The following is an 8,569-nucleotide window of genomic DNA, read 5'->3' on the forward strand; positions in this document are numbered from 1 at the left end:
TGCCGGGGAGATCAAGACACGCTGCAAGGGGAGTCTCCACTTCTCAATCTCTTTACTTTGTTTTTGTCTTGCTTTATTTTATTTACTACTTTGTTTGCTGCATTATATCAAAACACAAAAAAATTAGTTGCTAGCTTTACTTTATTTGCTATCTTGTTTGCTATATCAAAAACACAAAAAAATTAGTTACTTGCATTTACTTTACTTATTTCATCATGTTTCCTTTTAATTTTACCGCAAAGAACATACCGGTAGGACAAGGGTCTATCATTGGGAGAAACAATATAGAAGAATTTTTCAACCCATGTTAGTACCATTGAAGATTTTGAAGATAGACACTTGGTAGACCTTGCTCCCACTTATGAAATTGCTGCTGCTGCTTTAGTTCGCCTGTTGGAAACTAAATTTGTTAATCTAAATCCTATAATCCAACACATGTTTCTTACACTTGGTGATATGGAAGAAGGGGAAAAGAAAGATTTTGTTTTAGAAACCCTTCTTAGAGAATTTGGTGGTCTAGCAAGAGAAGCTAGAAAGGTCTTTGCTAAATTTAATATGCTTGGTTCTCATACTAATTTTGTTGGTCTCCTTGAAAAGATGGACATGGATAGAATAAGATACACTAATAATATTAATGATGGTGGGGAGATCAAAGCACCCATACCATGTAAACTCCTAGCTATGAATGATGCACTAGAACATAACTATGCTTGGCTTGTTCCTGAAAATTTGTTCGATGAGAGTAGCAAGCCCAAGACTAATGAGAAGGGAGACGCTGAAACTTATGTATCCAATATACTATGCATGGTTGAGAAAACTCCAAACCCCGCTGTAGATGCACCACCCTTCGATAATACTTGAGATACACTTTCTGCGCCTAGCTGAAAGGCGTTAAAGAAAAGCGCTTATGGGAGACAACCCATGTTTTTACTACAGTATTTTTGTTTTATATTTGTGTCTTGGAAGTTGTTTACTACTGTAGCAACCTCTCCTTATCTTAGTTTTATGTTTTGTTGTGCCAAGTAAAGTCTTTGATAGAAAAGTAAGTACTAGATTTGGATTACTGCGCAGTTCCGATTTCTTTGCTGTCACGAATCTGGGTCTATCTCCCTGTAGGTAGCTCAGAAAATTACGCCAATTTACGAGCATGATCCACAGATATGTACGCAACTTTCATTCAATTTGAGCATTTTCGTTTGAGCAAGTCTGGTGGCCTAATAAAATCCATCTTTACGGACTGTTCTGTTTTGACAGATTCTGTCTTTTATTTCGCATTGCCTCTTTTGATATGTTGGATGAATTTCTTTGATCCACTAATGTCCAAGTAGCTTTATGCAATGTCCAGAAGTGTTAAGAATGATTGTGTCACCTCTGAACATGTGAATTTTTATTATGCACTAACCCTCTAATGAGTTGTTTCGAGTTTGGTGTGGAGGAAGTTTTCAAGGATCAAGAGAGGAGTATGATGCAATATGATCAAGGAGAGTGAAAGCTCTAAGCTTGGGGATGCCCCGGTGGTTCACCCCTGCATATATTAAGAAGACTCAAGCTGTCTAAGCTTGGGGATGCCCAAGGCATCCCCTTCTTCATCGACAACATTATCGGGTTCCTCCCCGAAACTATATTTTTATTCGGCCACATCTTATGTACTTTGCTTGGAGCGTCGGTTTGTTTTTGTTTTTTTTGTTTTGTTTGAATAAAATGGATCCTAGCATTCACTTTGTGGGAGAGAGACACGCTCCGCTGTAGCATATGGACAAATATGTCCTTAGGCTCTACTCATAGTATTCATGGCGAAGTTCTTCTTCGTTAAATTGTTATATGGTTGGAATTGGAAAATGATACATGTAGTAAATTGCTATAATGTCTTGGATAATTTGATACTTGGCAATTGTTGTGCTCATGTTTAAGCTCTTGCATCATATACTTTGCACCCATTAATGAAGAAATACTTAGAGCTTGCTAATTTGGTTTGCATATTTGGTTTCTCTAGAGTCTAGATAACATCTAGTATTGAGTTTTGAACAACAAGGAAGACGGTATGGAGTCTTATAATGTTTACCATATGTCTTTTATGTGAGTTTTGTCTGTACCGTTCATCCTTGTGTTTGTTTCAAATAACCTTGCTAGCCTAAACCTTGTATCGAGAGGGAATACTTCTCATGCATCCAAAATCCTTGAGCCAACCACTATGCCATTTGTGTCCACCATACCTACCTACTACATGGTATTTATCCGCCATTCCAAAGTAAATTGCTTGAGTGCTACCTTTAAAATTCCATCATTCACCTTTGCAATATATAGCTCATGGGACAAATAGCTTAAAAACTATTGTGGTATTGAATATGTACTTATGCACTTTATCTCTTATTAAGTTGCTTGTTGAGCGATAACCATGTTTCTGGGGACGCCATCAACTATTCTTTGTTGAATATCATGTGAGTTGCTATGCATGTCCGTCTTGTCTGAAGCAAGAGAGATCTACCACCTTCATGGTTGGAGCATGCATATTGTTAGAGAAGAACTTTGGGCCGCTAACTAAAGCCATAATTCATGGTGGAAGTTTCAGTTTGGACATATATCCTCAATCTCATATGAGAATAATAATTGTTGCCACATGCTTATGCATTAAAGAGGAGTCCATTATCTGTTGTCCATGTTGTCCCGGTATGGATGTCTAAGTTGAGAATAATCAAAAGCGAGAAATCCAAAATGCGAGCTTTCTCCTTAGACCTTTGTACAGGCGACATGGAGGTACCCCATTGTGACACTTGGTCAAAACATGTGCATTGCAAAGATCCGGTAGTCCAAGTTAATTAGGACAAGGTGCGGGCACTATTAGTATACTATGCATGAGACTTGCAACTTGTAAGATTTAATGTACATAACTCATATGCTTTATTACTACCGTTGACAAAATTGTTTCATGTTTTCAAAATAAAAGCTCTAGCACAAATATAGCAATCGGTGCTTTCCTCTTTGAAGGACCATTCTCTTTACTTTTATGTTGAGTCAGTTCACCTATTTCTCTCCACCTCAAGAAGCAAACACTTGTGTGAACTGTGCATTGATTCCTACATACTTGCATATTGTACTTGTTATATTACTCTATGTTGACAATTATCCATGAGATATACATGTTACAAGTTGAAAGCAACTGCTGAAACTTAATCTTCCTTTGTGTTGCTTCAATACCTTTACTTTGATTTATTGCTTTATGAGTTAACTCTTATGCAAGACTTATTAATACTTGTCTTGAAGTACTATTCATGAAAAGTCTTTGCTTTATGATTCACCTGTTTACTCATGTCATCACCATTGTTTTGATCGCTGCATCCACTACATATGTTTACAAATAGTATGATCAAGGTTATGATGGCATATCACTTCAGAAATTATCTTTGTTATCGTTTTACCTCGCTCGGGACGAGCGAGAACTAAGCTTGGGGATGCTTGATACGTCTCCGACGTATCGATAATTTCTTATGTTTTATGCCATATTATTGATGATACCTACATGTTTTATGCACACTTTATGTCATATTCGTGCATTTTCTGGAACTAACCTATTAACAAGATGCCGAAGTGCCGGCTCTCTGTTTTCTGCTGTTTTTGGTTTCGAAATCCTAGTAACGAAATATTCTCGGAATTGGACGAAACGAAGACCCGGGGCCTATTTTTCCACGGAGCTTCCGGAAGACCGAAGAACACACGAAGTGGGGCCACGAGGTGGCGACACCACAAGGCGGCGCGGCCCAAGGGGGCCCGCGCCGCCTATGGTGTGGCCCCCTCGTCCGGCCCCGACTCTGCCCTTCCGCCTACTTAAAGCCTCCGTCGCGAAACCCCCGATGCGAAAAAACCACGATACGGAAAACCTTACCGAGACGCCGCCGCCGCCGATCCCATCTCGGGGGATTTTGGAGATCTCCTCCGGCACCCTGCCGGAGAGGGGATTCATCTCCCGGAGGACTCTACACCGCCATGGTCGCCTCCGGAGTGATGAGTGAGTAGTTCACTCCTGGACTATGGGTCCATAGCAGTAGCTAGATGGTTGTCTTCTCCTCATTGTGCTTCATTGTTGGATCTTGTGAGCTGCCTAACATGATCAAGATCATTTATCTGTAATTCTATATGTTGTGTTTGTCGGGATCCGATGGATAGAGAATACCATGTCATGTTAATTATCAAGTTATTATACATGTGTTGTTTATGATCTTGCATGCTCTCCGTTTCTAGTAGAGGCTCTGGCCAAGTTTTTACTTTTAACTCCAAGAGGGAGTACTTATGCTCGATAGTGGGTTCATGCTCGCATTGACACCTGGACGATGTGATGAAAAGTTCTAAGGTTGTGTTGTGCTCGTTGCCACTAGGGATAAAACATTGGCGCTATGTCCGAGGATGTAGTTGTTGATTACATTACGCACCATACTTAATGCAATTGTCTGTTGTTAGCAACTTAATACTCGGAGGGGTTCGGATTATAACCTCGAAGGTGGACTTTTTAGGCATAGATGCGGTTGGATGGCGGTCTATGTACTTTGTCGTAATGCCCAATTAAATCTCACTATACTTATCATGTCATGTATGTGCATTGTTATGCCCTCTCTATTTGTCAATTGCCCGACCGTAATTTGTTCACCCAACATGCTTTTATCTTATGGGAGAGACACCTCTAGTGAACTGTGGACCCCGGTCCATTCTTTTAATACTCGAAATACAAATCTGCTGCAATACTTGTTTTTACTATTTTCTCTCGCAAACAATCATCTTCCACACAATACGGTTAATCCTTTGTTACAGACAAGCCGGTGAGATTGACAACCTCACTCGTTTCGTTGGGGCAAAGTACTTTGGTTGTGTTGTGCAGGTTCCACGTTGGCGCCGGAATCTCCGGTGTTGCGCCGCACTACATCCCGCCGCCATCAACCTTCAACGTGCTTCTTGGCTCCTCCTGGTTCGATAAACCTTGGTTTCTTTCTGAGGGAAAACTTGCTGCTGTGCGCATCATACCTTCCTCTTGGGGTTGCCCAACGAACGTGTGAAATACACGCCATCAGCCCCCACCAGATCCAGCAAGCCTCCAACCCGACTTACAAAGGGGATGGTTATAGCTCCGTTGTCGGTCGCGAGGGCTCCTCCAGATCTCGGTGCGGCTACTCACCTCCTTCCCCGTTGACGAGGAGCTCGCAGGGCTAGTCCACGCTCAACGAGCAATGGTGTGCCACAGTAGGCACACCTTTGATGTGCTGCCTAACTAACCGTGCACGGTGCTCCCCTGGTGGAGGCAGAGAGCTCCCTGACCGCCGTGTGTTGCGTACCCTACCTCGTTGACTACCTGTCATCCAACAAGGAGGAGGGGTGAGGATCCAGAGCCAGAGGAAGAGGAGGGGAGGACGCCTCCGATGGCGAGGAGGACGCTGATTTCGTTCATCCCAACGAGTAGGTAATGAGTAGGGTGCTCGCGCGGTCGGCGCACACGGCGCTGGAGAAGGGGCTCCAGTGCTCCACCCCTCCGAGGTGCACGGGGCAAGGTGCCTCTTCTGATGTCAGCATGTCCTCCTCCAGAAATTTGTCGATGTCTCTGATACGTCTCCGACGTATCGATAATTTCTTATGTTCCATGCCACATTATTGATGATATCTACATGTTTTATGCATACTTTATGTCATTATTATGCGTTTTCCGGAACTAACCTATTGACGAGATGCCGAAGGGCCAGTTCCTCGTTTTCTGCTATTTTTGGTTCCGGAAATCCTAGTAAGGAAATATTCTCGGAATCGGACGAAATCAAGGCCCAAGCATCCTATTTTTCCACGAAGCTTCCAGAACACCCGAGAGTCGCCAGAGGGGGGCCACTGGGCCCCCAGACGATAGCCCGGCGCGGCCTAGGGGGGGGCCCTAGCGTGTCACCGCCTCGTCGCCCCTCCGACTCCGCCTCTTCGCCTATTTAAAGGTCCCTGACCTAAAACCTCGATACGGAAAAGCCACGGTACGAGAAACCTTCCAGAGCCGCCGCCATCGCGAAGCCAAGATCTGGGGGACAGGAGTCTCTGTTCCGGCACGCCGCCGGGACGGGGAAGTGCCCCGGAAGGCTCCTCCATCGACACCACCGCCATCTTCATCAACGCTCGCTGTCTCCCATGAGGAGGGAGTAGTTCTCCATCGAGGCTCGGGGCTGTACCGGTAGCTATGTGGTTCATCTCTCTCCTATGTACTTCAATACAATAATCTCATGAGCTGCCTTACATGATTGAGATTCATATGATGATGCTTGTAATCTAGATGTCATTATGCTAGTCAAGTGGGTTTTACTTATGTGATCTCCGGAGACTCCTTGTCCCACGTGTGTAAAGGTGACAGTGTGTGCACCGTGTGGGTCTCTTAGGCTATATTTCACAGAATACTTATTCACTGTTATGAATGGCATAGTGAAGTGCTTATTTATATCCCTTTATGATTGCAATGTGTTTTGTATCACAATTTATCCATGTGCTACTCTAGTGATGTTATTAAAGTAGTTTATTCCTCCCGCACGGTGTAATGGTGACGAGTGTGTGCATCCGTGTTAGTACTTGGCGTAGGCTATGATTATGATCTCTTGTAGATTATGAAGTTAACTATTGCTATGATGGTATTGATGTGATCTATTCCTCCTACATAGTGTGAAGGTGACAGGTGTGCATGCTATGTTAGTACTTGGTTTAGTCGTGTTGATCTTTCATGCACTCTAAGGTTATTTAAATATGAACATTGAATATTGTGGAGCTTGTTAACTCCGGCATTGAGGGTTCGTGTAATCCTACGCAATTAGTGGTGTTCATCATCCAACAAGAGAGTGTAGAGTATGCATTTATCTATTCTCGTTATATGATCAAAGTTGAGAGTGTCCACTAGTGAAAGTCTAATCCCTAGGCCTTGTTCCTAAATATCGCTATCGCTGCTTGTTTACTCGTTTCTATCGCGTTACTACTGCTGCGTTACTATCTGCTCATACTTATTCATACCACTCGTATTTCACTATCTCTTCGCCGAACTAGTGCACCTATTAGGTGTGTTGGGGACACAAGAGACTTCTTGCTTTGTGGTTGCAGGGTTGCATGAGAGGGATATCTTTGACCTCTTCCTCCCCGAGTTCGATAAACCTTGGGTGATCCACTTAAGGGAAACTTGTCTGCTGTTCTACAAACCTCTCGCTCTTGGAGGCCCAACACTGTCTACAAGAATAGAAGCTCCCGTAGACATCAAGCTATTTTCTGGCGCCGTTGCGGGGGAGGAAAGGTAAAAGATACTCACACTCCGGATCTCGGCTACTAAGCTATTTTCGCCGTTGTAAGTACTCGATGCTATTTTCTTTAGATCCTGCAATTGCATCTTTTTGTTTCTTGTTTACACTAGTTTGGCATAATGGACAACAATGAGCTTCTTATTCTATTTCCTGATTTAAGACATGGATGGTTTGATGCGAAAATTAAAAAACCCATGGAACATATTAGTATGAACGCTTTGAACACCATTGTTGCTAATGATATGGAAAATTCTAAGCTTGGGGAAGCTGGCTTTGATGAGCATGATATTTGTAGTCCCCCAAGCATTGAGGAGAAAATTTACTTTGATGATGCTTTGCCTCCTATTTATGATGATTATAATGATAGTAGTCTTTTAGTACCGCCTGTTATGGAGGATAAATTTGATTATGATTACAATATGCCTCCTATATTTGATGATGAGAATAATAATGATAGCTACTTTGTTGAATTTGCTCCCACTACAACTAATAAAATTAATTATGCCTATGTGGAGAGTAATAATTTTATGCATGAGACTCATGATAAGAATGCTTTATGTGATAGTTATATTGTTGAGTTTGCTCATGTTGCTACTGAAAGTTATTATGAGAGAGGAAAATATGGTTGTAGAAATTTTCATGTTACTAAAACACCTCTCTATGTGCTGAAATTTTTGAAGCTACACTTGTTTTATCTTCCTATGCTTGTCACTTTGCTCTTCATGAACTTGTTTATTTACAAGATTCCTATGCATAGGAAGCATGTTAGACTTAAATTTATTTTGAATTTGCCTCTTGATGCTCTCTTTTGCTTCAACTACTATTTCTTGCGAGTGCATCATTAAAACTGCTGAGCCCATCTTAATGGCTATAAAGAAAGAACTTCTTGGAAGATAACCCATGTGTTTATTTTGCTACAGTACTTTTATTTTGTATTTTTGTCTTGGAAGTTGTTAATACTGTAGCAACCTCTCCTTATCTTATTTTATTGCATTGTTGTGCCAAGTAAAGTCTTTGATAGTAAAGTGAATACTAGATTTGGATTATCGCGCGAAACAGATTTCTTTGCTGTCACGAATCTGGGCCTAATTCTCTGTAGGTAACTCAGAAAATTATGCCAATTTACGTGCGTGATCCTCAGATATGTACGCAACTTTCATTCAATTTGAGCATTTTCATTTGAGCAAGTCTGGTGCCTCAATAAAATCCATCTTTACGAACTTTTCTGTTTTGACAGATTCTGCCTTTTATTTCGCATTGCCTCTTTTGCTATGATGGATGAA

This window comes from Lolium rigidum, chromosome 3, assembly GCF_022539505.1.
Source record: "Lolium rigidum isolate FL_2022 chromosome 3, APGP_CSIRO_Lrig_0.1, whole genome shotgun sequence".
NCBI lineage: Eukaryota > Viridiplantae > Streptophyta > Magnoliopsida > Poales > Poaceae > Lolium > Lolium rigidum.